This window comes from Nelumbo lutea, chromosome 2, assembly GCF_056320005.1.
Source record: "Nelumbo lutea isolate HS-2025 chromosome 2, American lotus-T2T, whole genome shotgun sequence".
Classification (NCBI taxonomy): Eukaryota; Viridiplantae; Streptophyta; class Magnoliopsida; order Proteales; family Nelumbonaceae; genus Nelumbo; species Nelumbo lutea.
Genome location: NC_142685.1, coordinates 33862600 through 33885893, shown reverse-complemented (window position 1 = coordinate 33885893; position 23294 = coordinate 33862600). Strand labels below are relative to the sequence as shown.

The 23294-nt window shown below is 33.7% G+C and overlaps 1 protein-coding gene and 1 long non-coding RNA gene across 5 annotated transcripts in view; one reads left to right on the top strand and one right to left on the bottom strand.

The window, feature by feature from the left end:
• Positions 1-9280: 9280 nt before the first annotated feature.
• On the bottom strand, positions 9281-23294 carry LOC148869747 (uncharacterized). Of its 4 annotated transcripts, none has more exons than XR_016107225.1 (3): positions 23028-23294; positions 18393-18688; positions 9281-9775 (listed from the first exon to the last, which is right to left on the bottom strand). It is a non-coding gene; the product is annotated as an uncharacterized LOC148869747 (long non-coding RNA). The 4 variants fall into 4 exon arrangements; XR_016107226.1 differs by lacking the exon at positions 9281-9775 and adding an exon at positions 13980-14713; XR_016107223.1 differs by lacking the exon at positions 9281-9775 and adding an exon at positions 13980-14694.
• RRP41 (3'-5'-exoribonuclease family protein) overlaps positions 22534-23294 on the top strand; it is a 43275-nt gene continuing 42514 nt past the window's right edge. The window contains exon 1 of the mRNA XM_088969718.1: positions 22534-22669. The gene's annotated coding sequence lies outside the window, so the exon portion shown is untranslated. The remainder of the gene's footprint in view (positions 22670-23294) is intronic.

Here is a 23294-nt window from a genome sequence, read left to right as displayed (position 1 = left end):
TTGTTATTTTTTTAAATATACCTCTCATGACTTGGCCTAGTCCGTGGCGCAAGCTGGCCCAAGACTCAGCACAAGCCGTGGGTTGTACCGATCAAACTCCCAAAGTGTCCCAAGGGAGAAAAAGCACAGCCTTGCTTGCCCCGCAGGCTAGCATGGCATGGTCTGCCAAAAGCATGACCTGATTTACACTTTCAATGCCATTCCACCTAGGGGTGCAAGTCGGGCGGATCGGGTCGGGTTTATGGTCAACCCAAGCCCAGCCCTCCCTGTAATTTAATGCACTTGGGTTGGGTTTGGACTCGGCTCGGGATCGGGTTGGTCAATGAACGCACTCTAAAATTACACATATATAAATGTATTCATACAAATATATATTCATATATTTATGTATGTATATAAATATGTAAACAAAATATCTATAAAAATGTAACATATACAAATATGTATGTATATATGTAAATATGTATGCAATTTTTATATATATACACATATATAATTGGGCTACCTAAGGACTAGGCCCAAGCCCAACGCGAAAAATAAAAAAACCAGACTTCTTGGTACCGAACCCAGCACGAGGACCGAAAATTCAAGCCCAACCCGTATAAAATTTTGAATTGGACCGGTTTGGGCTCAAACTAGACCCACCCAAATTACACCCCTAATTTCACGATTCTAATTCCGAATCCCTATTCTTGTAAACCAAATGGACCCTAAGATGGACTATGGGTCTTCAAGAATACCATCTCTAAGGATAGGGCAGTAAATCAAGTTGTATAACATTTCGGATCTACTGCTTGGTGTGTAACCATTCATGCTTGGTAACTTCACATGAAGAAAAAGCTCACAACCACCAATATAAATCCATCACATCAGTTAATTATAACGGAACAGCGGCATCTGTTTTGTTACAAATGAATAATTTATTATTTTTATTAAGAATTGATCACCACCCAGTTTTTTTTTTTCAGATTAATTGATGTACTCCTCTCCGCCTCTCTCTCCCTCTCTCTCTCTCTCTCTCTCTCATTTTTCTTATTTCCTCTTATTCCCTCTTCTTCCGAATTGGCAATCCAGCACTCCCACTGAGCCACCGCTTGTTACAAATCGACAACGGTTGGTAGAGAAGCTGTTTTAGTATGTTATACATGTACTTATTATATCTTGTATCTTCTCCAAAGTGGCAGTGGGCGTTATTCAAGGTAAAATGAAATGCTTTCTAATAGAATAAACAAAGGGAGAAAAAGCTATTTTACATTTAAGGTTTCTTGGTCCTTGTGATTCTATGTTTGAGAGTAGAGAATTCTTTGTCTTCAGTGCTAATGCATTGGAATGTAGGAATCCTCCTTCCAACCTTATGGATTCGAGAATTCCAACTTTTCAATGTAAAGGATACTTATCTATAATCTCATTTATTATTATTTTTTTTCTGTTCATTCTGATATTGTTGGCAAGAGTAGTCCAAGATAAGTGGTTAAAGGTAGGAAGAAGATTAATATAACAACCATAAGCAAGGCCCTTCACTGGCAAGATTTCTCTGATCAATTTTAGCTGAAGAGAAGTAAAATTTTACATTGGAATCAGAACTGCTAGATTTTAATTCTGAAAAGAGTAATTTGTTCAGTCTTATTTCTCTTAGAATTGTTACAGGAAAATATGTGCCTCAAATCCATTGGACATTCTAGCTGCACCCAAAACATTCCTCTCAAACGTTTGTAGTTTGAATTATCAAAACAGACACAGTTGTCCAAGTGGATAACATCACCCATTAAGCAATTTTAGCGCAAAAATGTAAACTTGGCAGGAACAATGATTATCAACAATGAACCGGTTTAAACTTCATGTAAAGTAATCCAAAGAAATAACGAAAAATAACAGAAAAAACACATATCATGTATAGGAAGCAGCAATGCATGCATTCCTACGCTCTTTGCTTGCATGTAATCCTCCTGCAAGCTTTCTCCAATATGCAAAGCTTTTCCCAGTGCAATATTTCCGGCCTTATGCGGCACATTCTAATAGACTCTAGGGTCTGGCTTTTCCACACCGTTAAAATCAAAGAACACACCAAAATTTCCGACCTTCTGTGGCAATATTTCCGGCTTTCTGCAGTACTGTGTCCATTGCCCGGCCGGTGGTTGCAATGACTTCCTTTGAGAAAGCAGTGGCCCGATCGAAGTGCTGAGTTGCCGATTTGGAGGAAGAGGAAACAAGAGGAAACAAGAAAAATAGGAGAGAAAGAGAGTTTCAGTATGGAGTGTGTGTTCTGATGGCGCAACCGTCGCCAGTGGAGTAGAACTTAGAACGGAAGTGGGAGGGAGGGCAAGAGAAAGAAAGTGGACGGCCGAGAGGAGTGCATTGATTAATTCAAAAAGATTGGGCGGGTGTTCAAATCTTAATAAAAATAATAAATTCATTTCTCACAAAACGGTTGTTAACTTCTAATATATATATAGTATTTATTAAGCGAAAACTAAATAATAGATATGGTCATTTACTAAAATATCCTTTATAGTTTCATGGATTTATTAAAATATATCCTATAATTAGCATCTTATTAAAAAATCTTTTATAATTTGCAATGGATTTGATCAATCTTTCCTTAGATGGTAGTGGAAAATGATAGTGTTGACCCTAATGTTCATTTAAATAAATTTAATCAAAACAAAATAAAAATAAAAATAGTATTTTTGCCCTTAATAAGACACGGGCAACCACTTTGTAGGTTATATTTGGTCAATTTTGTTTTTTATACAAAAAAAGTGTTAGGAGTATTTTTTGAATAAAAAATCATGGGTTTAATGGCAAAACAAATACTCCTTAATGAAAATTTGATTAAGTAAATAAGTTGTAAAATATATGAGATGTTTTAGTAAAATGAAAACTATAAGGTAAGTTTAAGCAAATATGTAAAACTATAATGTGTGTAGGAATGGAAATAGGACATGGATCATATTTCCCATCCCCGACTCCGATTTTGAAATTAACCTTCATCCCCGATCCCCAACAAGGATGGGTTCCCAATAAGGACCCAAATCCCCAAAATGTTTTTAGATAATAGTATTTTTTTAAATAAATTTATTTAAAATAAATAAAATTTTTAAATTATAAATAATATTTTAAATATGCTTTCATATATATAATATAAATAATATAATGGTATATTTAATATAAATAGCATTTAATATATATATAGATAGATAGATAGATATATATACATACGTATATATAGATAGATAGATAGATATAATCAGGGTCAGGTGGGGTGGGGACCTCAATCCCCATCCCCAACCTTGACCCTGACCCCGACTTGGGATTCCTATTAATCCCTGTCCCTGTCCCTGCCCCCGCCCCGCCAAATCAATCCCCATCCCTAGCCCCACCAGGTCAAGGAAGTTGGGTCCCTGTCAAGGATGGGGAAAATTGCCATCCCTAAAGGTGCGTTCTAGTAAATGACCCTAATAGAAGCACAAAAGAGTACAATTGTTTTATATTTTCAACTTTTTAAATAAATAATAATTATTCGTATTTTATACACTACTTTTAATAAATTTTTTATAATACAAAAATAACAATAATTAATTTCAGTTAGGTTTATTTATCAACTAATGAAACCGACCAACTCGATTAAATCGACCCTAATTAGTCAGTTTTTTAGTATTTTTTGTTGGCTTTGGTTAAAAAATTTCCTAATTCAACCAAGTTGGATTCACTTTGGCTATTTGTAAACTGACAAAAATCGAACAACCTAACCTTGGATATATATTAATACTTTAAATTTTAAATATAATTTTTAATATAGAAAAGTGGAAAATTTCTCATATTTCTTAGTCTAAAATGTTTTATATCATTGTTATTTTTTAATAATTGCATTATAATTTTTAAATTTAAATCTTTTGAATAGACTAATCAAACCAAAAATTCGACCCAAATTGATACAAATTGAGTGGGCTAGTATTCACAAAAGGTTAGTCGGATTCAGCTAACCAACTCGCTAACATGACTAGGCCAATTTGGTTGGCCAAATGGCATACGACTAAGCCGAACAAACTCATGAACACTTATAATTTCAGCTAAGTTAATAGTGTCATCTCTTATAAATAACAATAGTTTTATCTCCAATAGTTATTGAAAATTTATTGTGAAAATACACAATTATTGAAAATATATTAATAATGAAAAGTACAATAATTATAGAAATTAAAAAATACAATAAGTACTAAAAATATATTAGCTTAGTCAATAAATAATATAATCTCAAATAATAGTTTAATCTCTAATAAATATTAATCAATAACTTATAACAAAAATACAATAAATATAATAAGTAAAATAAAATAAATTTAAAATTTTCAATAATAGTAATTTAATCTCCAATAATTATATAAATTTTTATGTTAAATAACAAAACAAAAAAAAATATACATAATCATTGAAAACACATTTATCACAAAAGCAATAAATATTAATTTTAGTATATATAATTATATAATAAATACAGATCAAGAGTTTAAAATTATTATTAATAAATATTAAATTTTTAAAGTTATTTTCTCGAATTATTACCTGATATAAGTGAAATTAATTATTTACAACATTATGTAAAAACATTAAATTTTTATTAATTTCAATATTATGTTATAACTATTTTTCTAATTTTTAGATTTTTTTAAATTTATTACATAATTTCCTTATTTTAACTATTTAAAATCTAGTTATGTTAAATATTTTGTTTTTTAAATTATTTTGTTATTTAAATAATTAAATAATATGTTAAACATTTAAATTTTAAAATATTAATTATTAATTGAATTTAATTATCCATAAAATCATAATTTATACTATTATTACATAATTTCGTTATTAATTTTGTAATATGTTAAGTTATTATTAATTTCAATTTTATGTTATAATTATTTTTCTACTTTGAAGAATTTTTTAAATTTCATTAGATGATTTTTTTATTTTAAATATTTAAAATCTAGTTATGAAAATATTTAGTTATTTAAAATTTCAAATAAGCTATAAAATATTTAAATTTTTTGTTATTTGAACTTTATTTATTTAAAGCTATTACATATTATTAAATATTTGAAAAACATTTAAATTGATAATATGGAAAAACATAATTTAAATTATTAGTACATAATTTCGTGATATATTTTGTAAAAATAAAAAAAAATTATATTTTTAATAAATATTTTAAAGTTATTATATAATTTTGTTAGAATATTTAAATAATTCTTAAATTCTTAAATCCAAACTTTATTTAGATAGATATAGATAAAAAGAAATAGGGGAGAGGATAAATATGAATTAGAGATAATTTAGGAGAGAAACTCTCTACTAAATTAGAGATAATTTTAGAGATAAATAGGAATTAGAGATAACTTTGGAGAAAGTGGGAGATAGTGGGAGAGGTAGTTTAGGATAAATTTTAGGAGAAGAGATTATTTTGGTTATTGGAAAAGTATAGATTTTTAATTGAAAATTATATTAACTTTTTTCTTTATTTTTAATCTCCCAATTATTCAATAAAGAATTATTCAAAATTGGTTCCTTGTCTTTCCATTTGCCCGTGCTCAGTACAAACCCTTTCTGCTAGTATATATTAAGGGGAAAGGGGTGGTCTCCCCTTTTGCCAAACGGCAGTATGGCCATAATCCTATTCATTGTAGTGTATTGTGATTTGAATTTTCGTTTTGCCATTTTCATTCTTCGTGCTTTTACTATTTTACCCTTTCATATAACAACCATTTTTCGTTGTTTTTTTTGGTTAAAACTTTTATTAATTTCTTTTCCACATAATAAACAGCTCTATCTTGAAAGGGGTGGTCTACCCTTTCACCAAATGGCAGTACGGCAATAATCCTGCTTAGTTGTAGTGTATTGTGATTTGAATTTTCGTTTTTCCATTTTCATGCTTCGTGCTTTTACTATTTTACCCTTTTCATATAACAACCACTCATCCATATCTAACGGTTGAAACTTAAAAGCACATTTTGTGGGACATCTCGGTGTGAACGGTTGGATTATATATTAAAGAGAAATGGATGGTCTCCCTTTCGCCAAATGGCAGTAGATTTTTCTTTCACATATATATATATATATATATATATATATATATATAGAGAGAGAGAGAGAGAGAGAGAGAGAGAGAGAGAGAGAGAGAGAGAGAGAAATAAGAAAGAAATAGATACATATTTGTGCTTCAAACTCTTGTAAATCGAATATGGAGAAAGCAAGGTTTTTAAAACCATCCCAGATAACAAACTCGTCAGGGTCCATTTTCAGGGTCAAACAATCCGATCATTCAAACCGAATGGTTGGCCCATTTTGACATAAATAATTAAAAAAATAAAAACCAGCCAAACTGTTGAACGGTTCGATCACTTAGGCCAGCGGTTTACTAATCAAACCAACGATTTTAAGAGAAATAACAATTCTGGGGTAAAACTTAACTGGTCACTCCCGATTTTTCTAGTCCGACCATCCGGTCCAGTCCGGCGTGAATGAGAATGGGTAAAGGCAAACTTGTCTGAACATGGTGCTCTCTAATCCAAAGTTTTGGTCCCAATAACGCATCACATGCCATGGATTATAAGATTTAACACATCCCCGAAAAAGAAAAAATAGCTTGCTTTATATAATTATTGGTAAATGCAACATGCTACGAACACTTTAAAATAGTCAATGAAAGTTTACCATCAGAAAAATGTGCCCCACAATCTCGTGATTGTGGGGCACATTGGTAAATGCAACATGCCAAAATCTCGTGATTTAAGTTTGAAGAATCATATTATAAACACATGTTATTTCCTGTTTACATTCCTTTTTTTTTCTGTTTCTCATGGAACCATCTACGCAGGCATAAGTGCACGAATACATTTTGAATTCTTATCAGATGATATTTGAAGTTAGAATTTGGGTTTCAAAACCATTAAAAGATCAATTTCAGATTATTAATCAAGAAAAATAAGAGGACCAATTCCAAAATATATAGTTTCTAGAAAAGGGAGTAACATTGTTTACTGCATTTATCCATTTACTGTATTTTCATGACATGAAATATAAATGGCATTAGTGGGTATCTCTATTTCTTCTCTCTTTTCATTATTCACTCTCCCAATTACTTAGTATTAATCGACCGTGTTGAGCAAGGGAACCCCTCACTTTATATATTATTATATTATATAAATAACACATATTATTTTATTTATCATCAAGTTTTTTTACTACAATCCAAATCAAATCAAATTCAAATCGAAAGTCCAATAAAGTAACTAAAATTGAATTGCAATCATAATCTTAGAAATCTGATGGATTCTTATCAAATTGGGATTGGTCGAACTTCATCATATCAATCGAATCGGATATACCTTCAGTTCGATCTGTTTTCAGCCCTAATATATACTTCATATCTATACAGGTAATTGCAATAATATATTGGGTTCAGATTGGATCGGATTGCTAAAGTCCTATCAACCCATCACAACTCAAAATTAAATTAGGTTCATATTTTTCAATCCCAACCCCTAATCCAATCTTCAACCAAACCAAACTTTTTTGAGTTGATTCACGATAAAGCAACCAAATTATTGCATTACATAAAAAGTATGCTAGACGTATATAGGGGTGGCAATGGGCCGGATAGGTCTATGAGGTTTTGTAAATTCTAAATTCATCCTGTCTCTCCAAACCTCCCAACCTGTACACCTCTCAAATCGTGTAGCAAGTTGGACTTTCAGTATACAAACCTTTTTAGCAAATGCAAAACTTGAGGATAGGCGGGTCAGGTTTAAAATTTTACATCTAACTTTTTTATTATCGGGGTTCTAAAAGTTAAAGGCAATTTTTTGCTTTGAATATTAATAAAAAGCAATATTTTAGTAAAATAATTAAAATAAGATGACTGTTTTGAAAAAATATAAAAAAAAAGATAGTAATACTGTTCATTTTCTTTCCCTGCCTCTGTATTGATGCGAAAAATATCAGGAAATGTGCACGATGGTTCCACTCTACTTTTCCATGTTGGTGGCGTATAGTTCGGTGAAGTGGTGGAAGATATTTACGACGGAGCAGTGCTCCGGCATCAATCGGTTCGTTGCTGTGTTTGCTGTTCCGATGCTGTCATTCCACTTCATATCTCAGAACTGCCCATACGGCCATACCAGATGGACACCAAATTCATACTAGCTGATACTGTTTCTAAGATCTTGGTGCTTGTTTTGCTCTCCCTCTGGGCCATGATCTTCCGTGGAGGACTAGATTGGTTAATCACTCTCTTCTCTGTTGCAACACTGCCAAACACAGTAGTCATGGGCATTCCACTGCTCAAGTCCATGTATGGAGACTTCACTCAGAGCCTCATGGTGCAACTGGTCGTTTTACAATGTATAATCTGGTACTGATATTATCTACTCCATAACCCAATTCTGTGCTACACCATTTCTTTATTTGATTTGGTTTTCTTTCTTCAGTCACACTGCAACTCTCTCTCTCTCTCTGTCTGTGCTGTGAAAAGATGGTAAAACGTAGTGAAGGAAGACAAAGATTATACAAGAATAATGAATGTTTTGTCATTGGGTCTATGTAAAAGCTTAATCTGGATATGGATTATGATGCAGGTAATCGCTTTTACTGTTCTTGTTTGCCTACTAATCCAGGACCAGTTCCCGGGCTCCGCATCTGCCTCCATAGCAAAATTCGAGATCGACGGTGATGTAATTTCCCTCGACGGCTGGGACCCACTACGTATCGAGTCAGAAGTTGACGGCAACGGCTGCATTCGAGTGCGTATTCGACGGTGACAACATCAAATACACACCGACGTGGATCAAATCTCCGGCAGGTGGGAGGGTTTTCCGGCAGACGTCACCACCATTCTCCGGCGTGAAAATGGTGTGGGGGTCACCGGGGAAAGGTCAAACTGGGGGGACAAACAAGGGTGCGAAGATATTGGACTAGGCAAAGGAAGACGATGAACAATATCATTACCCTTTTTTTATATTTTTTTCAAAAAAGTTATCTTATATTCAGGGCACTTTTTGTCCTGAATATTGGACTAGGCAAATCGATTCGGAGGTCTAATCGTTTTTGCCTCGGATTGCAAAGTTATGCCTCAGATGTTTTATTTGTATTGAATGCACAACCCATCGGTTTTGACCACCCAGCGGGTCTAAGTTGAATTGGACTCAGAATCTTGACCGGGTGACAATTCACCGACAGGTTAAAAACATTATTATTATTTTTTATATATTAATAATAAGCAAATAAAATAATATGAACAAAACATCAAAAATTCTAATTATTTGATTAAATCATATAAATAATACAAACTATTAAATACTTTCAAAATTTACAATTAAATATCCTCTGGTATGTTGATAATTTAATTATTGGCACTTAACGGGATTTTTATAAATTCAATATATATATAGGGCGGTCAGGACTGGGTTTTAGCCTATTGTCGTACTTAAGCTAAAAAGTATAGAACATGATTTTTTTTAATTAAAATACATTTTAAATTTTTAAAAATAAAAATGACCCAGAAACTGTTGTATGGGTCAAACTATCTAGTGGTTTAATCTGATCACTGACCGATTTCGGACCGGGTGAACAAGGATTTTAAAACCATTCTTTGCCCAAGACAATAGCAATGCGCAGAGGCAACATTCCCAAAGCACCAACTCCGAGTCACTCAACATTTTCCTCCCTCGTGTTCCTCATCAGTGCATGAGTGGTCCAGTCCAGCTCTAGACTTTGTCTTCGATTCAAACTAGTAAAGTCAAGCAAATATATTGTGTTTAGCTAAGGCCTATCTAGGAGGGATAAAGTTAGAGGGAAAGTTACTAGAAAATTTTAATGAAGTTCCTTTAAAGACATTAGAAGGCTATCGTGATTTTCATATTTTTAGGAAAATAGAAGCCATTAGAAGATTGCTGAAGATAGAATATGAATGTTAGCAATTCCAAGCTTTGTATTTTATATACCATCAAAGAAGATGAAGATCTTCATGTAGGAGTGAGCATGGGCTGTTTGGTCCATTGTAGGGGTGAGCATGGGCTGTTTGGTACAGGATAAGTTTCAGGTTTTTGGAGCATGGGCGGAGCCAGGGGTGGGCTTATTTGAGAAAGCCTAAGATCGAGCCCACAGGGCCTGAAATTTTGTCCAAGCCTGAAAAATAATGGACCTCTTATAACTTGGCCCAATCTGTGGCTTGGCCTAGCCCAAGGCCATGGACCAGCCCGACCCATGGCACGGCACGGCACCGGCCTGTGTGCGCTTGGGCCGTGGGCCGTGTCGAACCAACCCCCCAAATTATCCTAGGGGAGGGAGGCACAGCTCGAGATGTCCCAAGGGCTCGCACGGCACAGTGTGGGCCACATACAGGTTGTGTTGTGCCGGCCCAGCTTGACCCAATTTACACCTCTACCTGAACCCATTCAATTCTGAGGATGGGGCAGGGAAATTCGAGGATTCCCCATCCTTGATGAGGAATTGGGTGCCTTGCCCCTGAACTTGCCCGACATTGAGGAGTGGTTGCCTTGCCCAAAACCTGCCTGACACTCGGGACGGGGCGGGGATGGGCTAGAGTGTCTTGACTATGGAGTAGAGACAGGGATGGGGTGCCCCGCCCTGAACCCACCCTGTTGTCATTCCTATATAGTTGTTAATTATTAGTGAAATTAATAAAAATGTTAGCTTTTGTGGTTATTTTTATTTATTTAAAGTTAATCAAATTTTCATTTAAAAATAATAACAATTATTAAAATTGCTACAAATTATTAATAAAACTACATTTATTAAAAAAAATTATTCATATTAAATTAACAATAGTTATTTTCTATAAATCAACATTAAATAAAAAATACAATTATTAAAATTTTAGATATTAACAATAACTTTGAATACTTTTAGTTAATTAACAACAAATTTTGATTATTAATATAATATTAATTAATAATAAATAAAATTATTAAATCTCTTAGATTTTCTCGTTCATCGCACGGGTCCCCACTAGTTATAATAATAACAATAACTAAAATTTTATATTTTTTGATGATTGTTAAATATAATTCTCAATTTTATAGAAATTAGTTAAAGAGTGCTCATATTATATAGAATGTTGTTAATGAGTTAATTGATAACAATATTTATTAATTTTTGGTTATTTACTAACCGTAATAATAAGAATATTTAAGTTTTGGTAATTTATTAATAGTATTTATTAACTTTTGGTAATAACACTATTTAATACTCATTGATTATGGGTGGGATTAAATATTAATCGTATTTAACTATTTATTAGTTGATATGAATATTTTAAATGAGGGAGTGTAGATACAAATTGGGGGGATGCATTTTAGGAATTCATTAGGGAGTGGGGCAACATGATACTTTCCTATTAGTTTAAATGAGATACCTTATGAGAGAGATTATAGGAATATTTTTAGGTGGTTGGGTGGCATGGTTTAATGGGAGTGGTGGGAAGGGGAGAGGAGAGAAAGTGAAAAGAGATGTAGGGTGGGGATAATGGAGAAAGGAGAGGCATGGTAACGGGGACTCGTGCTTTGTTAAGTGAAAGTTAAACAATAAAATACATAAGATTATACAATTGTTTTATATTTGAACTTTTCGATAAACAATCTGATCAAACTCAACCCTACTTGGTGGATTTTTGCTAATGGTCAATCAGTTTCGAATGACAAACTACAGACTTGACTAGATCGATTTGGTTGGCAAAACAACATACAATCGAGCTAAACCAATCATTAAACACTCCTAATTTTAACTAAATTTATAGTCTTATCTCTAATAAATAACAATAGTTTAATTTCCAATAATTATTAAAAATTTATAGCAAACGTACACAATCATTGAAAATAAGTTTATAATGAAAATACAAAAGATATATAATAAAAATACAATAATTAGAAAAATATAATAAATACTAAAAATATACTAAATTAGTCAATAAGTAGTGTAATCTTAAATAATAGTTTAATCTCTAATAAGTATTAATCTATAAATTATAAAAATATGTATAGTTACTAAAAATAAATTTATAGCAAAAATACAATAAATATGATAAATTAAATTTTAGTAGTTAAATAATAGTTGTTTAATGTCCAATAATTATTGATAATTTTCTATTAAATAAAAAAAATGAAAATACATTTATAAATAATTATTTAAAGCATATTTATAAAAAAACAATCAATAATTACTAAAAATAAAATAAATATTAATTATAGTAAATATAAATATATAATGAATATACACTATTATTGTAAAATTATTACAAATAAATATAATTTTTTGATAGTTATTTTCTATAATTATTAATTGATTTAAGTGAAATTAGTTATTTACAATATTATTTACTTATTTAAATAATATTGTTATTTAAATTCTTAAAATATTAATTAATAATTGAATTTAATAATCCATAAAATTATAATTGTACTATTATTACATAATTCGTTTTTAATTTTGTAAAATATTAAATATTATTAATATGAATATTATGAATTTTATTATGATGATTTTTCTACTTTTAATTTTTTTAAAATTTATTACATAATTTTGTTTTTTTAACTATTTGGAATTTTGTCATGGTAAATATTTTGTTATTTAAACATTTAAGTAATATGGAAAATTTTTAAAATTTTTCATTGTTTGAATTTTATTTATTTTAATGTTATTACATAATATTAAATATTCTGTTATATTATTTAGATATTTTTAAGTTTTTTTATTTAAGACTTTTAGTTATTGAAATATTTAAATAATGTTTATTTTTAATGTTAAATTTTTATTATTTGAATAACATTTAAATTGAATAATTCGTAAAATTGTATTTTATATTGTTACTACATACTTTCATGATGAATTTTGTAAAAATATTGAATTATTAATAATATGAATATTATTAAATCTATTAATTTTTTGTGTTTTGAATAAATATTTTAAACTTAGTATATAATTTTGTTTTCTTTTAATTGAAACTTTATTTAGATAGATATAGATAAAAAGTGGGGGAGATGATAAATAGGAATTAAAAATAGTTTAGGAGAGAATCTCTCTACTAAATTAGATATAATTTAAGAGATAAATAGGAATTAGAGATAATTTAGGAGATAAATAGGAATTAGAGACAATTTAGGAGATAAATAGGAATTAGAGACAATTTGGGAGGAAGTGGGGGAAAGTGGTTCCACTTGGACCTTATGGTTGTTAGAAATAGTTAAGCATATGTGATATCGTTTTTGGTTTCATGACTAATTATGTGGAATTAAAAAAATCAAAATCCAAAAGAACAGAAAATTAGGAAGGGGATTTGAAGCAAGAAGATGGCTGCTGACATGACAGAACCAATTTATATATACTAGTGGGGACCTGTGCACGGAAAATTGCAGTTTTTAGAATTTTGGTTTAGAAACTTACCCGCACATGAAAATGTAAAATCTTCTTGGACCTTACCCTTCTTACATTAAGGCTGTAACAAGCTCATTAGTTATAGGTTAAGGTCTTCACAGATCTGTATCAGTTAGAAAGCCTCTGGAGTGATTGACCATGTCATCAAGTCCATCAGTCCATGCAAACCTCTATCCAAGTTGCATTTAACCTTTCTTTCATCAGGTGATGTTAACTACTAACTTTTTCAATTCAAGGAATTCCAAGTAAAATAAACTTTGTCTGGACATATGGCACGCGTGCATATCGTCGGATGAATTGAACTGAATGACTTAAATCTTTGTCTTTTATGCTGTGTTTGGTTGCAATACAATCTTATTTACACTAATACAAATGCATAGAAATGCAAATTTTGATTTAATTTTGTTTTGGGTTTTACTTCATTTCGTTCCACGTCTTATCTTATTGCATTTGTATTGCAATCAAACAAAATAAGGTGAAATTTGAAATAAAAATAAATCAAATTTTGCAGATAAATCATTTGCACTTTGCATTGGTATAAATTTATTTGTACTGCAACCAAACGCAACTTTAATAGATAGAATAATCATATGATAAAATTTTAAGAGAATGATAAGCAATATGACATGCCATCAACCATCAACTAACAACTTATTCACTAAAAACAAATAAGTCACTCAGTTCACCTACTTCAGCTCTTAAAACCCACAAAATTTCCGTGTCAATCTCTTCTCAAACTGCTACTTAATTCCCACATTTCCATGGCCCATCTCTGACATATCCATCCTGCAATCTAGAGAAGTTGGGTAGACTACTTGGTCCAATTTTTGGGGAGACTACCACCGATAACCGGGAATACTGGTGGTTGCCAGTCAACCCTGGACAATCTTGGACAAATAGAATTATCTATAGAACCTACTCTCATGGGACCCACCCTTTGTTAATTAGTGTTAATTAGTGTTAACAACCAAGTCAAGGTTGAGAGACACCAACTCCCTTATAAAGTTAGAAAACGAAGCGTCACCAGAGACAGAGACATGAATGTCAGATTGAAGGAGATCGAGAACCAATGAATCTCAACCAACCGATTGGGCTCCGTATATATACAACGTAAAATAAACTTATAAGCCGAGGCTTCATCTTCAAGCCTGAAAATGGCGGACTTTGTCATCAGCTTCATCTTCAATCGACGAGTCTTTTCATCCGTTGACTGATGACCTATCGACTTTGGTGGTAATTAGACATTCTTCCCTTTTCCTGACATTCATCTCAAATTCTAAGTTGGATTATTTTCAAATATTCAGTCAAATAGCGTGGGCTCACAACTTGTAGTAGCATTAATAGTGGTTTATGTGGAAAAAAATAAATAATAATAATAATAATAATAATAATAATAATTGTTCAGGTGGTTGCTAAGCTAGTCCAGGGCACCATGTGGCTGATTCCATGGCTGCCCTCTTAGGGCCGCATCGGTATCATCAACCAAAACCACATGAAGGATGGGCATAACCAAGAAGGAGTGCCCCACACGGACAAGGAAGCAAGCTCCACTAGGGAAGGGGGAATCCCCCGAAGAGCTCGACAGACAAGCTCATCCCGACAACCTCGAAAACCCTATCCAACTCAAACACAAATGCCTAATTATAAATAGGTATGCCACGCTCACGGTGGTAAGGGACTTTTTGATTCAGAACTCAATCAAGCACCCTTCTTGCATTCACCTCGGTTCGTCTTGACTGATCTCTTTACCACTCACTAACTTGAGTGTCGGAGTGCTTACCTGGGAAACAACTCCTCGGGTCTCTAACTCTTCCCGTGATTGCAAATTTCAGTGTGCAACTTCATTCTTCCACCTCGGCCTTGTCCTGTTGGTAGGATTATCTAACTGCAGTCTCGATTCGAAAACACCTCAGATCGGACAACATCAAATTAGTGTCATTTTGTGGGAACCGTACAAAAAGCTTATTCCCTAACCTCCTAACCGTGCACCAAATGCAATCATGCAAAAGAACGCATCCAATTGCTCTGCAGCTCGCTCCTCGTCTCGGGGGATCTCGCTCATTCCGAACATCTCCACCTTAAGAACCTCAGCCATAGGCTACGGTCGACCCCACTCAGTTCTAGGCCATGTAGCAAAAGGTCGATCATATCCTAGCCATGACGCTGGGGCAACCAGCTCAAGCTCCCCCAACCCCTCGCCCCGTCGCACAAGTGCCTATGATGGATGATCCTCAAGCCAAGGACCCCAAAAGGTTAGGCCAACACATGCACCAGTCTCCACTCTTAGTAGTCGAATCCAGCTCGATATGAGATCGGCGGGCAGTCCCGAAACTAAAAAAGACCACGGATGTAGCCCCAGTTGACCAAGACACCGAGATTAGAGATCTACGAGAACAATTGGGCAAACTGGAATGAAGCCAAGCAAATTACTATGTGGATCCTCTTTTGACCTAATCAATAGAGCAACACCATGGCCAACAACCCGCAAAGGAACCCATCTTTGTCCAAGAGATCGCCAATGAGCTCTCCCCAACCAGATGGCGACCCCCTTAGTTCGAGAAGTACAATGGAACATCGGACCCTAACGATCACATTGAAGGGTTCAAGGCGATATTGATGCAACATTACTCATTCGAGGGTCTCATGTGCAAGGCCTTCGTCGCCACCCTCCACAGTCGCTAGAACCTAATACACCTCCCTTATGTTGTGGTCCATTTCCTCCTGTGAATAGTTGGAAACATAGTTCTTGGTGTAGTTCACTACCACCCAAGGGCACTGGAAGATTTCGGCCAGGCTCATGCAAGTGCACTAGAAGAAATGAGAGACCTTGAGAGAGTACTTGGCGAGGTTCAACGCTGAGGCCCTTCAGGTCCGAGCTCTAGACCAATCGGTGGCAATGACTGCCACCATGAGCAGGTTGCGCTCCTTAACGTTCAACTTCTTGCTACAAAAAAATCCTCCACCCAACCTAGCTACGCTCATGAAGTGTGCGAAGAAATATATGAATGCCAAGGAAGCCCAAGCAATATGCAAGAGTAAAGAGGACCAACACAATTGGAAGCAGAGAGACCATGATGATTGGAAACCGGACCGAGATAGCAAGAAGTAGGACTGCTGGCCTGACCATAGACCGAAAACTCCACAACCGATGTATCGTAACTTTACTCCACTCAACGCATTGCGGGCCAATATATTGATGCAATTCCGTGACTGCAGATTCGTCAAGTTGCCTAAAAAGATGAAAACCTAGGGTAACAAGAAAGATCAGGACAAGTACTACGAATTCCACTGTGGCCACGACCACAAAACCGAAAACTGTCACGACCTTCACCACCACCTAAAAGACCTCATTTGGCATGGATACTTCCATCAGGGTCATCGCTGCCATTTAGAGTGAAATTGCCTATAAGGTAGAGTGCTAAATGCAAATAAGTGATTATTCGAATAATCACTTTTTTTTTTAAGATAAGCACTTGGCCTAAATTAATGAAAAGTTTTTCACCAACTCCGAGTGGGACTGAAGCTTTTGCTCTCACATCAAAACTTGGCAGGAAGTCTGAAAATTGTTAATGAAAGCGAGGCCATACAAAGACTTTCCTCTCCATTTGATTTCTTTTATGTTTTCCCATTTCCCAAGCCATCAAAGTAACTTTGCTGTCAAGTAGGTAAAAATCAGGTGCAATGAATGCTGACCAGACCAAACGTATTAAATATAGGCAGGAATAGTAAAATCTGCCAACTTGATAAAAACATTTAAAACAATATAAGCAGCAACGGAATTCAAAACAATAGTAAACAATAACCGGTTCTATGCGGTATATGCGGAAAAGAGAAACCCATAATCTATGGTACCTGACCGCATATTTAAACATCAATAGTAGGTCAGGATGGATGAAAATGTCTTTTCATTTGATATCCAATTATCATCTAGCTATCACATAGATTAGAAAAAAATATTTGTTTGTAGCATTTCTATCGTACAATTTCTATATCTAATATTAAATTAACCATAAAATCAAGACAAGCTCTGATACTATATTAAGAGATTGATGGAGGGAGATTTAGCCCGACCCCTTGGCCACGCGACACATTGAAGCAACCGAGAAGTGATCTGACAGAAGCACCAACTCGGCACGGCAGCGGGCCCACAACCCAAGCTTCGAGAAAAGGAGTCTCGAGCTCCCCCAAAAAAGGAACCCATGACCCGAGCTCTCCCTTAGTGGTCCCGAGCCTTACAAGGAGCGCAAAGGGCAAAAACCCGAGTTGACCCACCCCAGGGCAGCTCGGGCCACACTTCAATTCGAACTCAAGACTTCACCTCACACACCACTTCGGCTCTAAGTCGCCTGACTAAAAAATCGTACCTGACGCCCAGGAAGCCCGTACATGGAGGCGGCGCGCCTGACCGATCAAGAGTTTGACACATGACAGCCGCCCTCCAATGGCCACCTGCCACCGCCATCTCAGACGTGGCAGAGACGACCCTAACAAGGACAATGGAGGTTAAGACACCCGAACTAGCAACTGGCAGAGTTATGACACCCGAATTGGCAACTGACAGTGGAGGTTATGACACCCGAACTAGCGTCTAGCAGGGAGGATGACACCCGATCTGACGGAGGTGACGATGCCCGATTTGGCAAAGGTATGGGAGTGAGTGTACATGGTGATTATAAAAGGCCCCCATCTCCCAAAGAAGGAGATATGTGATATTTCGTGTTTTCTAGTCTTGAAGTCTCATTTTCCCTTGCCTTCTCTAGAGAACTGACTTGAGCTTCGGAGAGTTCCAACCGGGTTCCTCCCCGAAAGTCTCCATCTTCTTTCTTGTTTCAGGCATCTTCGGCTCTGTCAAAGGCAAGGTGATCGGTAGCAAGGACCGACTGGATTGCGCATCATCAGAGATCACTCAACCTAAAAATAGAGCTCAAAGGTGATTAAATTGGGAAAAGAATTACCTAACTATAGCAGCTTCTCTATCTCAATTTGAGGATAAGCATTTAAGTAACCATTTGGGATTAGTGCATAGTGTCGGCAGTCCACCAGAGATATGATTTTGTGCCCAATTCAAATCGGAATTCGATGTGGCAAACAGAGGGACGTGTCCTTTGCAGACATGGAACTACGTACTAGCCACGAGCATGGTTCATTTCCATCTCTCCTCCAAGCTTAGCCTCAAGCACTTGTGACATAAGCCTATCTGGTTCATGGTGTGGAGGACTTTTTTTATCCTGCTTTTCAGATCATATAGTTCCTACAGTATGAAGGTGGATGATTTAGGGGGAAATTTGTCAATACTTTAATGGAACAAAAATGTCTCTTTTAATAATGGATTTTTATGGATAAAATGGTCATTCCTTATTTACATGAAAAATAAAAGAACATGGATAAATGCACTTATCTGAATAAATATTTCATGGGAAAAAATTACTCAGGTAACTGCATTTACCCGGGTAAATAACTTAGGAAAAGCAAACAGGGCCTAAGAGACTCCACAAAAAATTCTTCTCCCTTTCATTATACTGCTTGATATTGTATATGAATCAATAAGACTTGCATTGATTTATTCATCAACAAATTATAGATGTCAACTATCCTTGTTTTCTAATTTTATTTCTAATATAACTAATAAAGTTGAATGTATGTAAATCTGTTCATGTAGACATTAGTTATTTGCTCTCTTACCCTCTTCTGTTCAAGAAAAACAAACAAACACATCTTGAAGTGATAACTAATAAGAACTTCAAATGAAGTTGGCATATTTTTTGTTTATATACAAAAGTAGAAATAATAACAAAAAAAGTTGGCTTAGTAACTAAAATATAATAGTTGCATAATGAGAAAGCCCAATACAATTTCTCAAAAGAACAAAATATAAATAGTTTTAGTATTATTAATGTATTTATTAAATTTGTAAGAATTTTTCATATTGTATTCAAGAGTATCCATATATTTACACCATATACACGTATGTCGCCATTACCAATATGATTTGCGGCATTTAAAATTTTGAACCTTGATAGCCAAATAGGCTATATGGTCTATTTTATGGCTTCAGAGCTTGCCTTTTTATTTTTTACTAATATGGGATGCATGAATCAAAGTTCAAACTTCAAAAGTATTACAATGTGTTCTACTATATTAGTTGTACAATATGTATTAGAAACCTTCGTAATATCATTCCTGAAATATCAGACAGAAAAGTACCAAAAACATGAGTGTGCTTTACATGCCTGATTCTGAAAATTTTGGCATCAAGCAAGTATATCCATACTTAGAACCTTGGCCTGTAGAGGTTATTCATGGGGTTTGGTCTTATGGAAGGACTTACAAGAGGCTGCTTATGAGGGACGTTGATTGCAAATCTAAGACATTGATTGTTTGGGAATTCTCTGCTTTTTCGACTGGTCTCTTCCAAAGTCTCCAAATCAGCATTCTTATTACGTCTTTGTGAATTGTACCGACAAACTTTGACCATTGGATATAATCCCACAGCAATGGATGATTTGCAAATCGTAGGTCACTCTTCTAAAAATTGCAGTGAACTACCAAGGTATTGGAAAAAAAAAAAAAAAACACTGATTTTATCTCAATAATAATAACCATCACCATTAGTGCCCATTGTCAGGATGGTTTCTTACATTGTGTAAATGCCCACTGAACAGTGATAATTATTAAAAAAATTAAATTAATTATATTTTATTGCAGAAAAATACTGAATAATAATGAAAAAAATATTGCATTTTAATTATTAATAGTAATATAAATAAAAATAATTATTTTTAAACTGTGATTAACAGTAATTATAATTTAAGTTATAAATAGTATAAAAATTACATTTAATTACCAAAAATTTATACTTAATTATCAGAAAATTACATTTAATTAGTTTTAGCCAAGCAATTAGCAATATTTTTGAAAATATGACAATTTTCAGAAATTACTATATTTTATATAAATATAAAAATTTAATAATTATAATATTTTAATAGCTAACAATATTTTAATAATTAATAAAAAGTAACAAATCGTTTCTAACTTAAGCAACTATTAAAGTTATAAATTTGTAGGCTCAAGCAATTATTTTCTTTTGAGTTAGGTCTAGCTGATATATGCACTATGCCCATACATTAACAGGGACAATCAAATTCGGAGTCTAACTGGGTATCAAACTTTCGGAGTCCAATGATGGCTTTAGCGGATAGGGCCCAAGCTAAATAACCCCTAATAAGCTCAACTTGGAAGTTATTTGCATATATGGTAAATATTATTATATAATATTTAAATAACAAATTTTATATTAATGTATATTTATATATATATATATAGATAGATATATATAAAATTTACATTTTTTTATACTAGACTAGAATTAAATAAAAATTTTAATTTATAAAAAATCAAAGTTTTATAATTAATACAGGCCTCTTTATCAATAGAAAATCTACAAGCCCGAGCTCGAGCTCGGTCTGATCATCGGGCCTAGATCTTGAGCCAAAGCCCAACCCTTATATAAAGTTCAACGCTTGAGCCCGAGCTCGTAGCCCGATTTATACACAAAATGTCTTATTTTCAGTATAATTTTATAAACTAATATTGTATTATTTTAGTAATAATTTAATAAATTAATAAACTAATTTATATTTCCTAATAGAAAATTGATATTTAGTAATAATTTAAGAAGCATGTATATATATATATATATATAATATTTATTATATATAACATAAGTAATTTTTTATATATGTAATAGTATCGGGTCGTGCTTATTTAAGAAAGCTCAAGCTCAAGCCCATGAGGCTAAAATTTTGTCCAAACTTGAAAAATAATGGGTCATGTCGAGCTGAGCCGTTGGGCTACTCGACCCATGAATAGGTCTAATTGTATATATAAACAATTGTATACATAACAAACCATATGAAATAAAAATTTAAACATCTTTTTTATTTATTTTTTAAATGACCTCTCCTATATTGGCCTGGTTCACGGCCTGGCCTAGCCCAAGGATTGGCCCATGGACCAGTCCGGCCCACAATATGGCACAAGCCCGCACAGGCTTGGGTCATGGGCCATTTGAACCAACCCCCCAAATTATCCCAAGGGAGGGAGGCACGACCCAGGATGCCTCATGGGCCAACACGACATGACCCATAATTTTGTGCCGGTCACATGCGGGTTGTGTCATGTCAACCCAACATGACCCGATTTACACTTCTACTTGACCACATTGAATATTGGAGATGGGGCGGGGAAATTCGAGGATTCCCCATCTTTGGTGAGGAGTGGGGTGCCTTGTCCTTAAACTCGCCCAACATTGGAGAGTAATTGCCTTGCCCTGAACTTGCCTAACACTGGGGATTGGCACGAGGATGGAGTAGAGTGTCTTGACCATGGGGCAAGGGCAGGGATGAGGTGCCTGAACCCACCCCATTGCCATTCCTATATAATTGTTAATTATTAGTGAAATTAATAAAAATGTTAGTTTTTATAATTATTTTTATTTATTTAAAGTTAATAAAAATTTCATTTAAAATTAATAATAATTATTAAAATTACTAAAATTATTAATAAAACTAAATTCATTAAAAAATATTTATTCATATTAAATTAACAATAATTATTTTCTATAAAATCAATATTAAATAAAAAATACAATTATTAAAATTTTAAATATTAACAATAACTTTGAATATTTTTAATTAATTAACAATAGATTTTGATTATTTATTATAGATTAATTAATAATAAATAAATTTATTAAATCTTTCAAATTCCCCGTAGATCGCACGGGTCACCGGTAAAAATTACAGTTGAGTTACTTTAGAGGCACTTTTTGATGCCTTTAAAATTACAGTTTGGACAGTACGTTCGGACTCGACAGGATTTTCTCTTCGAATCCAGTAAGATTTTGGCACGTCATGGGTTGCTGAGTTGTATGAAAATTGCAACCGATTAAACTGTTAATACACTAAATTTATATAAAAATGAAATAATATTTTGTAAATAAATAAATAAGAGAAAAATTGGACAAAACCCTCTCGATATCAAACTCTGGTCCCCCACCCAAGGAAAACAAATCTTCTCTCCTCAACTACAAATTGCAAACGTCAATGATATATAAATAATAAGTTGTGGATGCGATTGGTGTTCACCATTTCTTTTTTGAATACTGGTGTCTGAAATGGTTTACTGAGTATTTTTTTGCTGGCGGAAACAAATGTTCTTCTTTTTTTAGGTATTCAGAAACAAAATGTTCTTCTAAGTTCTAATATTTGTTTTGCTGGTTTAGTTATGTCTATTTACTTGTATTTTTGTCTTTTCCTTTAAAGTTTGCTGTTTTTGTATGCATTTACTCTGCATATTTGAGGGTTTGTGTGCTTTTTTTAGGAAGAAGCTTTGTGCTCTGTTTTCTGTGTTTCTAAACCTTGATTTAAACCGATATTCCTACTTATATCAGAATATGTTGATGCAAGGCTCTATCATTCAGAACAAAAAGTTAACCGTAAATACCAGATTTAGATCTGAGCAAAAGTGAAAAACTCGATATTTGCAAAAAATCGATACACTCGATGGCGGAAGAAGTGTTGTCTTACCTCATTAATGGATGATTGTAATGCAGAATGTCCGGTTTCAAGTTTTGGTCCTTCTGGATGGATCAGAAAAAGAGGGAGAGATTGTATGGCAGAAACAAGAAACCCGGGCCATTAGTATGTACTCGTTTGGTTTTAAGGAGCCAACGGCAGCGGCTTGAATGCATTGGACAGGTTTCGCATGGTAACGCTCTGAGTTTTTCAAAATAGAGGAAAGGGTGAAAAGAAAACTCGCCAGATGTGTCTCTGTTTTTTCACCACTTTCATTTC